Genomic DNA, 15,393 nt, shown 5'->3' with positions numbered 1-15,393 from the left:
TACAGGGTGGTCCCAGAAAACGTGTCATTGAATTATAATAAAAAGAGTACACCACCTAGAGTCATGCGGTCAATGGCATTTGTTCTTACTGGGTTTTTGACACCTCCTCATGTGAATGTCGTGTAACGTAAGCTTAATTATGTCAATTTTCGCGAGCTTAAGTCGGAAATTTACCTAGTAAAAGTCACTTTTTTACCCCACCAATGTGAAGAGCGTGTCTAAATTAGTCAAATTAATGATAATTGAAAGGAACATTCAGGAGCTATTCCATTGGAAAAAATAGCTGAACATCATGCTCTACCGAGGTCGCACAGAATAGCGCACGATGAATTTTTCAGCGCAATCTTTGTCAATCCGACGAAAGGAGGTTGGAAACCCAGACCTCCCCGACATCGCAGAAAGAGATCAAACAGGCACGGCTTATCACGTCCAACTTTCGGTGGGACAATGCTTTCTCTCTCCCAATTTTAGGAACTATTACTTTTTCTACTATCACTCTGTGGGGGCTGGCTTCGGAACCTCCTTTCGTCGCACTGAGAGCGATTGCGCTCAAAAAGTCATTTATATGGCTATAAGTTCATAGTATGGCTATAGTCATATTCGGCTATTTTTTCCGATGGGATAGCTCGAGAATATCACTGTGAATTATCATGAATTTGAGTGAATTCGGCACGCTCTTCATATTGGTGGGATAAAAAAGTGACCTTTACTTGGCAAATTTCCGAGTTCGGTTCGCAAATATTTAGATAATTAAACTTGGAGTACATGACATTCACATTAGGAGGTGGCAAAAACCTAATAAGAACAAATGCTGTTGAAAGCATGATTCTAGGTGGTGTAGTTTTTTATTATAATTCAATGACACGTTTTCTGAGACACCCTGTATATATATTTACAGAAAATCAGAACAAGGACAGGATCAAACACCGCAGCTCAGCTTCGTGGTCGTCAGTCGTCTTCGGTAGCCTAGATTGGCGTACCAGATTGGTCATATGCTGAACTACAATTTGTTGGGGTACGTTCGTTAAGCTTAGTGCGGCAGAACTCGTCTGTAACGGTGACGGAAATGTGTCTTTGCAATTAACACGTACGCGTGCAACGACTCAAAGATATCAGCGAACTGATCAGCGAACTCGTGACACCCCTGCCTGTGGGATATTGTGTTTTTAACTCACGTTATCGTCTATAATGCGATTACCTAATGAGCGGAGCTGTCTAGCCAATAATTTTATTTTTCTCTCACGAATTAAAACACTATTTTCTACACCGGTGTAAAAAGGGTGTATATAGCGTAAACACCTTTTTCGACAGCTCGTTTTACGCCCTTAATGGTCGACATGGGATAAAATGTGGTGCATGTCGATGTTATACCTTCACTGATGCTCTTTTTACACCTGTTGCTTTAATCTGCGGGATAGAAAATGGTGTTTTTATAACAATACACCTGTTTTGAGCGAATAAACAACACATTAAAAGTACTAAAACGATGGCAAGAAGACCAAAACCCACACACACATATATAACAAGAATAGTCGCCCAGAAGAAGAACAGTCTCTGTTCGCAATATCAGTGGCTCTCGTCCTGAGGCAGTTCCCTTCATACTTGAGTACTTGGTGCTTCAAGTACTGCCCACCACTGAATGTATGTAACGATTAGTAATCCTTACATCCATACCCCACCCCACCCCCGTGACGGACACCTGCGACCTCCCACGACCCGACAACGTCAACTACCACGCGAATCGACGGTTGGCCCCAGACAGCATAGATAGATGTTCTGTAAAAAATGATTTTATTGATGCCATTTTGTAATATCAATTGTTCTTCTTCGTCTGCCGCCGGACAGCTTCGCCCAAGTATTGACTCCGCGCACCGCCGCCGACTCCCCGGCCACACCTACGCGCCCACATGCAAAGAATACGTAGATGTATACTTGAAAGCATTTTTATGAAAGAACTAATTATTTCATCCACACTCCACGTCCCGACACATCAACTTCCCGCTAACACCTACGCACCGACTTACAAAGAATAGACGTGCACGGTTGTACACTTGAAGGTATCAATGCGTTAGCATTAGAAGGGTCATGTCAAAGGAAAAACGGCGGTGTCGATCTGCGGACAGAAGTGCAGACTGTAGCGCGCTGAGCGGAGGAGGAAGTTGGCGGCGTGCCAGATGTGCGGGCAAGTCTGAGCCTGGGGATGTGTGGGAGAAGTTTGAAGTATACAATGGAGCGCGAACCAAGTACGAGTGTCCGGCCAAGTAGGCGACAAAGGAAAACAGAATGCGATCGACGGCGACGGGCTGCCGAGACAGAAGAGCAACGTAAGCAAAAGGAGGAAGCAAACAGAAGCAAAAGAAAGAAAAAACAGGAAGGAAAAGAAGGAGTCGAAGAAGGAGCAAAAGAGAAAGCACTAAACAAAAGAAGGAACGAAAGAAGAGAAGCAAAAGAGAAATCAGGAAGCAAAAGAAGGAATCAAAGAAAAGAAAGAGAAAGGAGCAAACAAAAGAAGGAACCAAAGAAAAGAAGTAAAAGAGAAAGGATGAAGCAAAAGAAAGGAACAAAAAAAAAAAAAACAAAAGAGAAAGGAGGAAGCAAATGAAGCAACAAAAGAACAGAAACAAATGAGGAAACAGAATGAACCAAACAACAGCAACAATAAAGGAGGAAACAAAAGGAATAAAAGAAGCAAGAACGAAGAGAGGAAGCAAAAGACGGAATAAAAGAAAAAAGCAAAAGAGAATGAAGGAGCAAAAGCAGGAACCAAAGGCTTATGCAAACGCATTTCCAAATAATCCACCAATGGATATTCCTACATTTTTATTATCCTAATAGAATTGCATTTAACCGACTCTTTCAGAGGAAAAAGTGTCTCTGTGAAGTTCGAACTACTGTAGCAATGCAAGTGACGGAAACAGATATCCATCACTAACAACCTGGGGGGAAGATCTGTCAGCACGGGCAGTGTGAGAAGAGGAATAATTAGGGGCTCGACACGAAATAACCCCCCCCCCCCCCCCCCCCCCCCCGCTTACCGTCGCGCATTTTTCCGCTTGGGCCGAAAATTCTGGAGTTTTGGTTTGCTGTCTCGAGTGATGAATTGAGAATGCATCATGTAGTATATCCTTATTGGCACGAATCATCTTCGAGACACTTCCAGGGCGGTAACATCGGTACACCGAAACGGTACATCTCATCCCGGCACATGCTGAAGAAGAAGAAGAAGCAAGAAGCTTCCAGACACATCGCCTGCTCTCTGGCAAACGCACGTGCTGTTTCTAGACTTTTCGGCGCGTCGCTTAAATGCTTGTGCGCTCCAGGCTGGAGCATTCATGCTTTGGACTTAGTTGTGTTCAGAGAGCCATCACTCTTGTGTTTTTGCTACCAAGTAGTTTAATAAACCGCATGCTGTTTATTCGACGACTCGCCGGCCCATTTCGCTTCGTGACATTATGATGAGTCGCTTGAATCTGGAGTTGATTAATGCAAATGGTACGGTGGTCGCCGTATTTGTATCGCTTCAGTAACTTGCATTCAGTTGCCACAGCTTGTACAATCTCTTATTGATGTATATGACGACATATTTTTCTGCATTCCTCCATTCCATCACCGAACTGGAACCGAAGGACACGCTCAATCACACGAAGAAGAAGACGAGCAACCGTTCATAGTCGAATATATCAGATTCATGGCCCACTCCCAGTGGTTTATGCGCCACCTTTGAGAAGTACAAAAAGAAGGAACCATATCCAATATCACAGCTCAGTACCGTATCGTCTCATACATACGCTCACGGATGTTTCGCTAGCACTGCTCGAGGGGTGGCGCATGAAGGGTTGGGCTCAACAGCGTTCATAGCGCAGGTTTCTCTTACTGTCATGTCACGCCGATCGTTGAGCGGTCGGTATCTAATAAGGGATCTCATCAAGGGATGGCATAAATAAATTTTCTGAGTATTTAAATATAAATAAGAAATACGTTGTTCAAAGAGGTCTTTAAATTCTCTGCATAAATATTTTTCAATATGAGTATTTAAATACAAAATTTACAGTATTTAAATACTAAAAATACTATGAGAAAGATGACATCTGGAATTATAGAACTAATCATCGTTGTTGTTACGATCCCTAGATCGTAACAAAAAATCAACAAGGAACAATAGCATTTATTTGTTAGCTTATCGTGGCGATTTTAATATTAGAAGTTTCTTGAAGACTGCATCTTCTAGTATCATCTGTTTGGCCGTAGAATTAGATTCGCAAAGGACAACACCTCTCCACAGGTGCCAATGAAGAAAGGCTTGTATTAAATTTGACGAAGATGCTTCGTACACTCTTAAAAATGAACTTCACCTCATAGCACGCTCCTAGCTAACCATCATCTCGAATGATATCGTTATCTGACCTGATTTGCTGAACGCGGGAGGTGTACGCCTTTTCTGTGACAATTATGACCTGCATAAGTGTCACAAAAAAGGCGTACACCTCCAGTTTTCAACAAATCAGGTAGATAACAATATCATTCTTGATAATGGTTGGCTAAGAGCGTGCTATGCGGCGAAGTTCATTTTTAAGAGGGTACACTCTAAAAACAGAGCTTCACTGCATAGCACGCTGTGCGCTATCCATTGCCACGAATGACAGACTTATCACTTTTAATTCGAGGAGAGAAGGAGGCGTACGGCCTTTCTGTGGCAGTTGCCATATAGCCAAATTGCCACAAAAAGGCATACGCCCTCTCTCTTCTCGAATCAGAAGCGATAACCCTATCATCCGCGGCAATGGTTGGCGCACAGCGTGGTGTGCGGTGAAGCTCTGTTTTTAGAGTGTACGAGTGTAATAGTTTGTCGCATGTGCGTGCTTGCGAAAACACGGCATAACTGCACGGCTCTCCAAGCTCTGCTTTGCCCTTCTCAGGCAGCGTTCACACGGGGCAGCTTTTCCCACCAACTACGAGCAATTTTCAAGTTGCTGGCAGTCGGCCGACAACGGCAACCTCCAGCAACTTGAGTTGCTCGTAGTTGACCGAAAACTTGAGAAGTTGCTGGCGCACCAGACAATCAGCGAGGGGAGCATTGCCACGTGACCCCGATGGCGTGGTGGATTTCGTTCGTGGATTCATGGGTTCAAATCATGCAGGTTTAGCTGAGAAATAAGGAAATCTTCTTCGTTTTTTTTTTTTTTTACTAACGTCACGAAAACATGTCACTTGCCATTTTTTTGAAGGTATTAATGATCTATTCGCGTGCAAAAAAAAAAAAAAAAACGACTAAAATTTGACAAACAGCAGCTAAAGAAAAGACTCCACCGGTTCGATTCGAACCCACGTTCTCCAGTCGCAGTAAGGTAGAAGTATACATGCAGGGTGCCCCAGAAAACGTGTCACGGAATTATAATAAAAAAACTGCGCCACCTAGCATCATGCGGTCAATGGCATTTGTTCTTACTGGGTTTTTGCCACCTCCTGATGTGAATGTGATGTATCGTAAGTTTAATTATGTGAATATTTGCGAACTGACCTCTGAAATTTGCCAAGTAATGGTCGCTTTTTTACCACACCAATTGGAAGAGCGTGCCAAATTCACTCAAATTGATGATAATTTACACTGATATTCACGACCTATCCCATCGGAAAAAATAGCCGAACATCATGCTTTTCAGAGCACCGCGGCATAACGCGCGACGACATTTTGAGCGCAACCACTCTCAGTCCGACGAAAGGAGGTTCCACACCCAGCCCACAGAGTGATAGTAGAATATGTTATAGTTCCTGAAATTGGGAGAGGGAAAGCATGATTCCAGCGGAAGCCGGATGCGACAAGCCATCCCTGTGTTATCTCTTTCTGCTGATGCGGGTGTGGGCTGGGTTTTCAACCTCCTTTCGTCGAACTGAGAACGATTGACGATTGCGCTGAAAAATTCTTCGTGCGCTATCCTCGGTGAGCTCCGTAGAGCATGATGTTCGGCTATTTTTTTTTCCCGATGGGATAGCTCCTGGATATCCCTTTCAATTATCATTAATTTGAGTAAATTAGACACACTCTTCACACTCTTGGGGTAAAAAAGTGACCTTTACTGGGCAAATTTGCGACTTCAGTTCGCAAAAGTTTACATAATTTAACTTACGTTACACGACATTCACACCAGGAGGTGACAAAAACCTAGTAAGAACAAATGCCGTAGACCGCGTGATTCCAGGTGGTGTAGTTTTCTTTAATTATAATTCAATGATACGATTTCTGGTGCACCCTGTATGTCTTCCGCATAACACCAACAGCAATTTACCTGTCGAAGCGTGATGTAGAGTACAATGATGATTTTTCGTTTTTATTTATTTTTTACGTGCGAGTGATCTGGAGCACCACACTATTGAGGCGCCTCTGTCTACAATTTGGTTTGGTTTGGTAGGAAAAACACTGCACTTTCAGTATGCAGAAGGAAGCTAAGACAGAAAAGCACAAAAAGTTTAAACAAGAAATGCAGCGGGGGCTGGCAGCGGGCGCTGGCAGCGGGGGGAGGACAGCCCGTACGATCAGCACCCTGTTTTGCCCAAGTGCTGCTTCGGTGTCACGCGTACACACTACAGAAGTCATTTAACGTCGTTGGGATGCGCACATCTTGCAAGGTAAAAAAGTATATAAGGGTGCGTCATTAAAACCTGACCAGAATTTTTATAAAAAAGCTGTGAGAGCAGCATAGATGTTGTTTTTGCAGTTGAGTTCTGCGGCCAGGCGGACATCCTCTGGAAAAGAGTATGTAACTACCAGATGACATCCAGACTACAGATGGCATCCTCGTGCTATGGTGGAGTATAGTCATGTGTTGATGTCATGGAGCTATGAGGATTGGGGCGAGGTAAGTGGTGGGTCCAATTTGAGGTCCAATTTGTGCTTTCTTTCCATGCTCCCGTGTAGAATTTAGAGGAATGGAGTCATCACAATACGGAAACAAAAAATGAAAAGTCACTGAAATGTCATCGCACAACAGGAATAGCAATTACCCGAATTCAATACCGGACGATAAATTCGTTTCCGTTTCTGTTTCCGGTAATGAAGGCCCGTGGTATGCGTTTCCGTTATCGTTAATTTCCGTTAATCGTTAATTTCCGTTAATCGTTCGTTAATCTCCAATTTCGGTAATATACCGTTTCTGTTTCCGTTATCATTACCGTTACCCTTCCCTGCTTTTCGCGAGTGCGACATCGGCTGTGTTGTACTGCTGCACCGCTCTCGACTGTCTCCTTCCACAACACCCGAATAATTTAGAGCTATGAAGGAATCAGACGATGTCGACAATGTCAGACAATGAGTTGTTTATTAACGGTAGACAACATGATGATCTCTTTGCGCTCACATTGACAACTGGACAGCCCACTACCAAACATGCCGCCGATCACAATCGCATTGTAGGTTATCTAATATTTTCGCCGAGCCAATTCACTGCTGACATTGTGCAAGCGTAGAAGTCATTCAAAGCACACAATCACTTCACCTTAGGCGAGCCGTTTTGATCGGCGCGTTTCTGGAAAGAGCGCTGATTTGCTACGGTGCACCAGTTCATGTTAGCGTCGGTTATTTGTGCACAGGTACCGTGAGGGAACCTCACAAATGCCATGTCAAGGGAATCTTTCCGTTTGCCCGATCAAAACGATCCCGACACACAAAAACGATTCACAATCAAACGATTACTTCGTTCTACGTTGCGCAGAAACTTCTGAAATGTTTTTTCAACCTCTAATAATATGATAAAAAGTTGAAAGTTCGACATTTCCTGTCCGCCTGTGTGTTGCTTTTGACGTCTTGGCTGATGGCTCTCTAAACCTGTCTCCTGCGTAAGATTCTTACTCGATAAGTATTACTAGTACATTCCTACCAAATTTCTGAGCAAACCTTACGTAGCCGATTTGTAATATTCGTGCCTTCACAGCTACCAGAAAAGGACCGGTAGGCTTGGTGATCTCCCGAATGCATTCGAGCATCTACAGGGTGTCCCAGAAAATGTGCCATTGAATTCTAATAACAAAAACTACGCCACCTAGAATCATGCGGTTTACGGCATTTGTTCTTACTAGGTTTTTACCACCTCCTGATGTGCATGTCATGTAAAGTAAGTATAATCATGTAAATTTTTCCAAACTGAACTCGGAAAATTGCCAAGCAAAGGTCACTTTTTACCCCAAGCGAAGAGCGTGCCAAATGTACTCAAATTTATGATAATTGACAGGGATATTGAGGAGCTATCGTATCGGAAAAAATCGTTGAAAATCATGCTCTACGGAGCTCCCAGAGGATAGCGCGCGACGAGTTTGTCAGCGCAATCACTGTCAGTGCGACGAAAGAAGGTTGGCAACCCAGCCCACAGAGTGATAGTAGAAAAAGCGACAGTTCCTGAAATTGGGAGAGGAAAGGTATGGTCCAGCCGACGCCGCACGCGATAAGCCATGTCTGTGTTATTTCTTTCTACCATACCCATGTGGGCTGGGTTTCCAACCTCCTTTCGTCGGACTGACAACGATTGCGCTGAAAAATTCGTCGCGCGCTATCCTCTGCGAGCTCCGTAGAACATGATTTTCGGCAATTTTTCCGATACGATAGCTCCTCAATATCCCTGTCAATTATGATTAATTCAAGTAAAGTCGGCACGCTCTTCACATTGGTGGGGTAAAAAAGTGACCTTTACATAGTGAATTTCCGAGTTTCCCATTCATTGTCATTAATTTATTTGCTGTTGTTGTTGTTCCGAGTTCAGTTCGCAAAAATTTACAGACTTAAACTTACGTTAAATGACATGCACATCAGGAGGTGGCAAAAACCTAGTAAGAACAAATTCCTTTGACCGCGTGATTCTAGGTGGCGTAATTTCTATTAAATCTATTAAAATTCAATACCAGGCTTTCTGGGACACCCTGTATAGCAGGCTACCCCAAAGCAGTCGTATGCGGCCCGCGTAGTTCGTGCACTACTCAATGCGGCCCGCGGACACGAATGAGTTCGGCACCCGTGTTGTACACTAAAAAAATGAAAATAAAAATATGATCGGATATCGCCATGGTCATGCGAATAATGGGGTGACGTTATCTTAGGCTATTGGCAGTACTTTGTCGAAGGCGAAGTACAACGTCACCTCGAGTGTTTGCAGAAATCGCCCAGGGTGCACTATTTCACGCGCAAAACATGCCGCTAAATTAAGCAGGCAGTCGCACAGAACAATGCATATCTGCGAGCATTTGTTTAAAGGAAGGATAAAAAAACGCTAAGATGTATTGTTAAGTTTCTGCACAGGTACGTCGCCATGATCTGATTTAAGTCAAGAAACTATTGACACAACACGATCATATGTGCCAGGTTCCAGTTGTGTTCGATGCGAACAGTTGAACATAGAGGCATATGTCTTACTTAGATGATATTTACATTTCGTTCGTGAATGACGCTGCAGGACAGCGCAGGCGCAGCGGCTCGGCCATGCACAATTTAAGCATGCTGTCGCCAAGACAAGCTTACGCATGAAGAAAACAAAATGAAAAATTGCCTTGCGTTGGCTGCTCCTAAACAGAGGTATATAACGTCGTTAGACAAAATATACGAGCTAGCAGCCATGAAAGTACCCATCAAAAATTTCATACTGCTGGCAACCAAGCTTCCCCGTGGTGCTACGAGGAAAAATTAAGAAAAAGTGTGAAACATAAAAATAAGTATACATTATATACATGCAAAATAATAAATAAACGTGACGGTCACAGATAAGGTAAATATTAAAAGGAAGTCATCCGAGGACAGGTCACATGGCAGTAAGGTACACTACAGCCATAATAATTTTTGTACATCTTTTTACCGCCATAATTACAATGGCAGAAAGAGTTTAAAAAATTGATACTAAGAAGAAGAGAACGTTTGATTTCCGAAAATGCGATCCTCAGGGGAACACAGGTATCTGCAGCGTTGTCCTTTCTGTTTTTAGAGCAGATGTCAGCATAAATGCTCTTCAGTCTCTTTGACCGCGAAAGCACACCTTTACTTTGTAGATGTTTTTATCAAATCCGTCTTGCGGTGCTGGTTATCAGAGGAGAATGCGCCCTGAACTCAGATAATTCAACTCCCTTTCGAGTTTCATTCTTCCTCCCATTTACACATGCTCAAACGCACAGTCGGCTTTCCTACATGCGGAAGTGCCGTTAGGCTAAGCCCTCTTTAAGTGGGATGTCTCACATTTTAGTCGCACTTTCATCCCCCGGGAACAAAATTAGCTCGCTACATAACCAAGACATTCACCTTAGGTTGCAAACATGGCCCCCCTAATTGTGAAACTGCAGTGGAAAATCACCTAAAGCGGATAGCTTTTGATGTATAACCCTGTGAAATCACGATGGAGCGGGAAATTCTCCTTCTCTCCCATTGAGTACAATGTGTAAGATTTCTAATGCCGGGGGACAAAAGCCTTTATAGATATACGAATAATTCTTTTTTCGTCTTCTTGTATATAGGTCTCACAGGATTCAGTGTGGTACCAGTGAAAAGTGTCGACGTTTTCCGCCAAAATGAAATTATATTATTTCTTATGCTGTGCGTGCATGGGTGTAATGCAGTCGAAGTACGCTTTCAGTTTTTGTCCGCGAATTTTGGGCATGATATAAGGTACGTTCGATTAGGCCTGCACTGCCTGGACCAGTTCCGGTGGTGCTGCACTCGCCCGTTCGTTTCGTGAATGCAGCCCGAGCGCCCCCTGCACCGTCTCGTTCGTTTCAAACCCAGTGCACGCCAAGTGTAGCCCTAGTGTAAGGAAACTCTGCACTCCCGCAGGGGTCAGTTCAACGGTAGTGCAGAGTAATGGCGGCAATGGCAGCAGACGACACAAGGCAAATGATAGTTAATGTAAATTCTCGAACGTATCCCGAGAGAGCCGGAAGAGACGTTTGAATTCGAAGTCGAAATAACGATTCACTACAGTTTCGATGTACATTGGTACACGGTTCCTGTCAGTTCGCAGAACATTCAACGCTGTCACGGTTACAAGGTCGTCGAATTCTTCGTCCTCGCTATCAGAATCCACAAGTTCCGTGGCTGTTTGCACAATTGTTGAACAGTTCATTGTGTTCGAAATTAAAAATCAGCAATGCATACATGGGATTGAAATGTCATACGCATTCGTACAATCCGTAGCGGTGTTAAGGCTCGCGGAGAGCAGAAGGCCTGCACTAGCGCTGCACTTCGATATTCGTTTCGCGGCGGCACTAGTGTTGCACCGTTGAACTGGAGCTGGCCTAGTGCTGCGCTAGTTCAGAACTGGCCCTGCACCGCCGGAACTGGTTCAGGGAGTGAAAGTCTATCGATCGAAAAGATTCTAAAGAGTCTAAAAATCGAACAGACCTATAGACGACCTGCACACCTACGTCATCGATAACGCATCGCCATCGCGCAAAGCATGCTGGTGGGCGCCTATCAACCTTATCAGCCCTTTCGGCCTATCAGCAGATGCGTTTTTCCCGCTTCTTGCCCACCACAGCAAAATATAAGCTCGAACCAGTCTTATCGTGACGTCATTTGTTTGTAAACCGAGGGTCGTCTATATGCAATGTCGTTCATTGTTCTTGGTACGAGAGCAATGCACGAAGTAGCTATTTTAAAATGAGTATTTTATTTGGGTTAACTCGGTAAAATAAAGCCATCTCCGTTCTGCAGAGCACAGCAAAGGACACTTGCGCCGCAAGTATTCTTTGCTGTGTTCTGCAGAACGAAGGTGGCTTATTTTACCCAGTGAATATACGATTTTAGCAATAGAAGAAGTTCGAACCCGACGGACGTGTTCCTTTTCTGCTCTCTTCTCTGATTTGATTCTCTCTGATTTGAATTACTGCATCTGCTGGTCTACTGCTCATTCCAATCCGGTCGGATGGACGTGGGCAGAGGGAGACGGCGCGCATCAAGCGCCAGCGGCGACTTCCGGAGGTCTGCTCAGCCGCTTAGCGCCCGGAGCCGGTCACCGGTTGCCAGGTGCAGGAGCAGCGCTCTTGGGAGCGATAACGGGCCGCGGTCATCGACAACGGAGCTTATGCTCGGCCTCAATTGTGCTCCTGACCTGCAGGGCCCAGACCGCGCCTTACGCACGGAAGGCATGCTCGTCGGCCACCTGCAAGGTCACCAACAGGGTGAGCCGCCATTTCAAGTCGTCACCCACAAAAAGAATCGCCCAGCGGGCATCCCGGTAGTCTTCAGGTGCAAGAGCGACTCCGATTCCTTCCGGAATGTGAACCCTGATCTTATCGCCCATGACATCCTAACAGCAACTCAGGAGAAAGTGCTCCATCATCGAATCAATAAGCAGGGCACTCTCATCCTCCATGTCTACTCCGAGCATTCGGCGCGCAGACTGCTCAGCCTGAAGTCGCTCGCGAATATTCCTGTCGAACCCCGTATTCCAGCTTCATATACTCGTACCACGGGCAGAATATCGGGTGTTCCCCGCCATTACGGCGAGGACCAGCTATTGGAGTTCTTCAAACCCCGTGGAGTCACCGCCGTTAAAAGAGAAATGGCCTTCTCCCGTGAAAGCGACGGATCTGCCACTGCAATCACGAAGTCCAGCGTCCTCTTGACTTTCCAGCAGGGCCTTATGCTCCCCGCAGAGATTCCCCTTGGGTTCACGTATTATCGCGTTTCGGAGTACATTGACCCTCCTGTTCAGTGCTTCAACTGTCAAAAGCACGGTCACTATGCAAAGGCCGGTCGTGGGCCACAAACATGTAAAGTGTGCTCTGGCCCACATGACTATAAAGAGTGCACTGCTCGGCGCGAGCCGAAGTGTGCCAATTGTGCCGGACCACATACTGCGACCTTTCGGGCGTGTAAAGTTGTCAAGGCTGCTGCTGCTGACCATCGGCGACGGGTCCTCAATGGGAAGGCCAGCTCTGCGCCGCCAGACAAGCGACCGTCCCCTGGTTCTGCGGACCACTTCCCGAGCCTTCCTGAGCCTTCCCGAGTCTTCTCAAGCGTTCTGAGGAGTGAACAACCCTTACGAGAATCAAACCAAGCACCCCGGTCTCACAAGGCCTACGCCTCAGTTGTAAAGTCAACAGCGCCTCCACCTCCTACAGTACCTGGCCCTCGCACGTCCGGTGCCGATCGACCCCAAGTATCTGGGCCTTCTGTAGCAGGCTCCTCCCAGCTGCCCAAGGGACAGGACACCCACTTTGACGCTATCCTCCCCATGCTCTTCGCTGCGCTGCGCGCCATCGTTCACTAGTTTCCTGCGTCTGCTGGTCTGTCAGCAGTCCAAGTGCTGCTTGCTCTGGAGCCACTGCTCAACAGTTGCCTTCGTGCCCCTGCTACTCATAATGGATAATTGGATGCACCACTCGACGTCAGTGCGCTACGAAACCACGGCCATCTTCCAGTGGAATTCCAGAGGGCTACGGTCGAAGATATCGGACTTCCGCCAGTTTACATGGCGTCATAAATTCCCTGTCATGTGTATCGCAGAATGTGGACTCTCGCCTGACTTTCGACTGTCTAATTATGTTACTCACCTTTCGGAGCCCCATGGTGCACGAAGCCGCGCTGCCATTTTCGTTCGTTCTGACACTCCGGCCATTCAGCGCGACGTGCAGGCGCAAGGTTTCGGCGAGTACGTCTGCTGCTCAGTCCGCCTGGGCTCCCGGGATGTCACATTAATATCTCTATACCTCCCGCCGGCAGTCAACTACAATGTCGATGATCTGGCTGCGCTCCTCGCCAGCCTTCCCCCGCCTTACGTGCTATGCGGCGATTTCAACGCTCATAATGCCATCTGGGGTAGTACCCGCACCGATGCAAGAGGAGAGGGGCTCGCAAGCTTCTTTGCAGACCACAGTCTCTGTGTCCTCAACGACGGCTCATCCACGTTTCTCTACAGTGCGTTCCTCTCGTCGTGCCTGGACCTCACTGTCACCTCAGCGTGCTTAGCGCGGCGGCTGGTCTGGTGCGTGGATGCTGACACACTCGGTAGCGACCATCTCCCCGTTTTGATCGGCGTCAGGAGCATTCGCCAACTCGCCACGTCCCACCCTGTCAGGCGAACAGACTGGCAGAAGTACAAGGCGGCCATCGACTCGGTCCCTCTGAGCGGCACGCTGGAAGACGAGCGCATTTTGCGGGACACCGTGACCAACGCTGTACAGGCGGCTACGACGGCTTTCCGTATACCTGCACAGTTCTCCGCGGTGGACAGCGAATACGCTAGACTCCGTGCCCTACGTCGCCGTGCTGAGAGACGAGCCCGTCGCACCCAACTCCCTGCACACCAGCAAGACGCGCGTCGAATCCAGAAGGCCGACCAGCGCCATTTACGCAAGCTTGCGCGGGACCGCTGGCGAAGTTTTGCGTCCTCTCTCTCCCCCCGCACCACCATGACCCGGATCTGGAACGTAATGAAGGGACTCTCTTCTCCTGTCACGCTCCGGCACCCATTCCGTGCCCTGTCCCTAGCCACCGCACGCACGGAGTTGGATATTGCTACGGAATATTGCGCTCGCCTCGCAGCCGATCCCTCAGCCGATCCCTCAGCCGACCAACTATCGGCCCGCGGCATTCCAGTTGCTTTGGCGTCGTCCGCGGAGCCCGCTTTGGATCTTCCATTCTCGTTTCTGGAGATGGACTCTGCGCTGCGGGTCTCCCCTCGGCACACATCCCCCGGGTCGGACCAAGTCACCTATAAAGCACTTCGGAACCTTCCGGATTCAGGTCGTGCTTGCCTCCTGCGGATGCTCAACGCCAGCTGGCAAAGGGGCCACGTCCCTCAAGTCTGGAAGACCGCTATGGTGGTTCCCCTTCTCAAGCCTGGCCAATCACCCCGCAACATTGACTCCTTCCGTCCGATTGCCCTTACTAGCTGCGTGGGCAAGACGTTGGAACGCATGGCAGGTGGCTGAGTTGGTACCTCGAGACCGTGCGATTCTTCCCCGAAGTAATGCAAGGCTTTCGGCAGGGTCGGTCGGCGATAGACAATGTTATCGACCTAGTGACTGAGACGCAGCAGGCAAGAGCTGAAGATCGCATGACTGGTGCCGTCTTCCTGGACATAAAGAAAGCGTACGATAGCGTTTTTCATAGTGCCATCATCGCGACACTGCAAGAAAGTGGTATCGGAGGCGCTCCCCTTCTTTGGATCCAGGACTTCCTGAGCGACCGCTTTTTGTTTGTTCGGACCACTGAGGGGGACACAGACCCCCACCCTGTTAGCCGAGGCGTTCCTCAAGGAAGGTGTGCTCAGCCCCCTGCTCTTCAATGTCATCATGGCCTCTCTTCCTGCCCTGCTGCACCACCACACGCGCCTCACGCTATATGCCGACGACATCTCCTTATGGACATCTGCCGCTCGCCGCGACACCATTCAGCATCGACTGCAGGGAGGCTTAGATATTATC

This window comes from Ornithodoros turicata, chromosome 2, assembly GCF_037126465.1.
Source record: "Ornithodoros turicata isolate Travis chromosome 2, ASM3712646v1, whole genome shotgun sequence".
Classification (NCBI taxonomy): Eukaryota; Metazoa; Arthropoda; class Arachnida; order Ixodida; family Argasidae; genus Ornithodoros; species Ornithodoros turicata.
Note: the sequence above shows the minus strand (reverse complement) of the source record.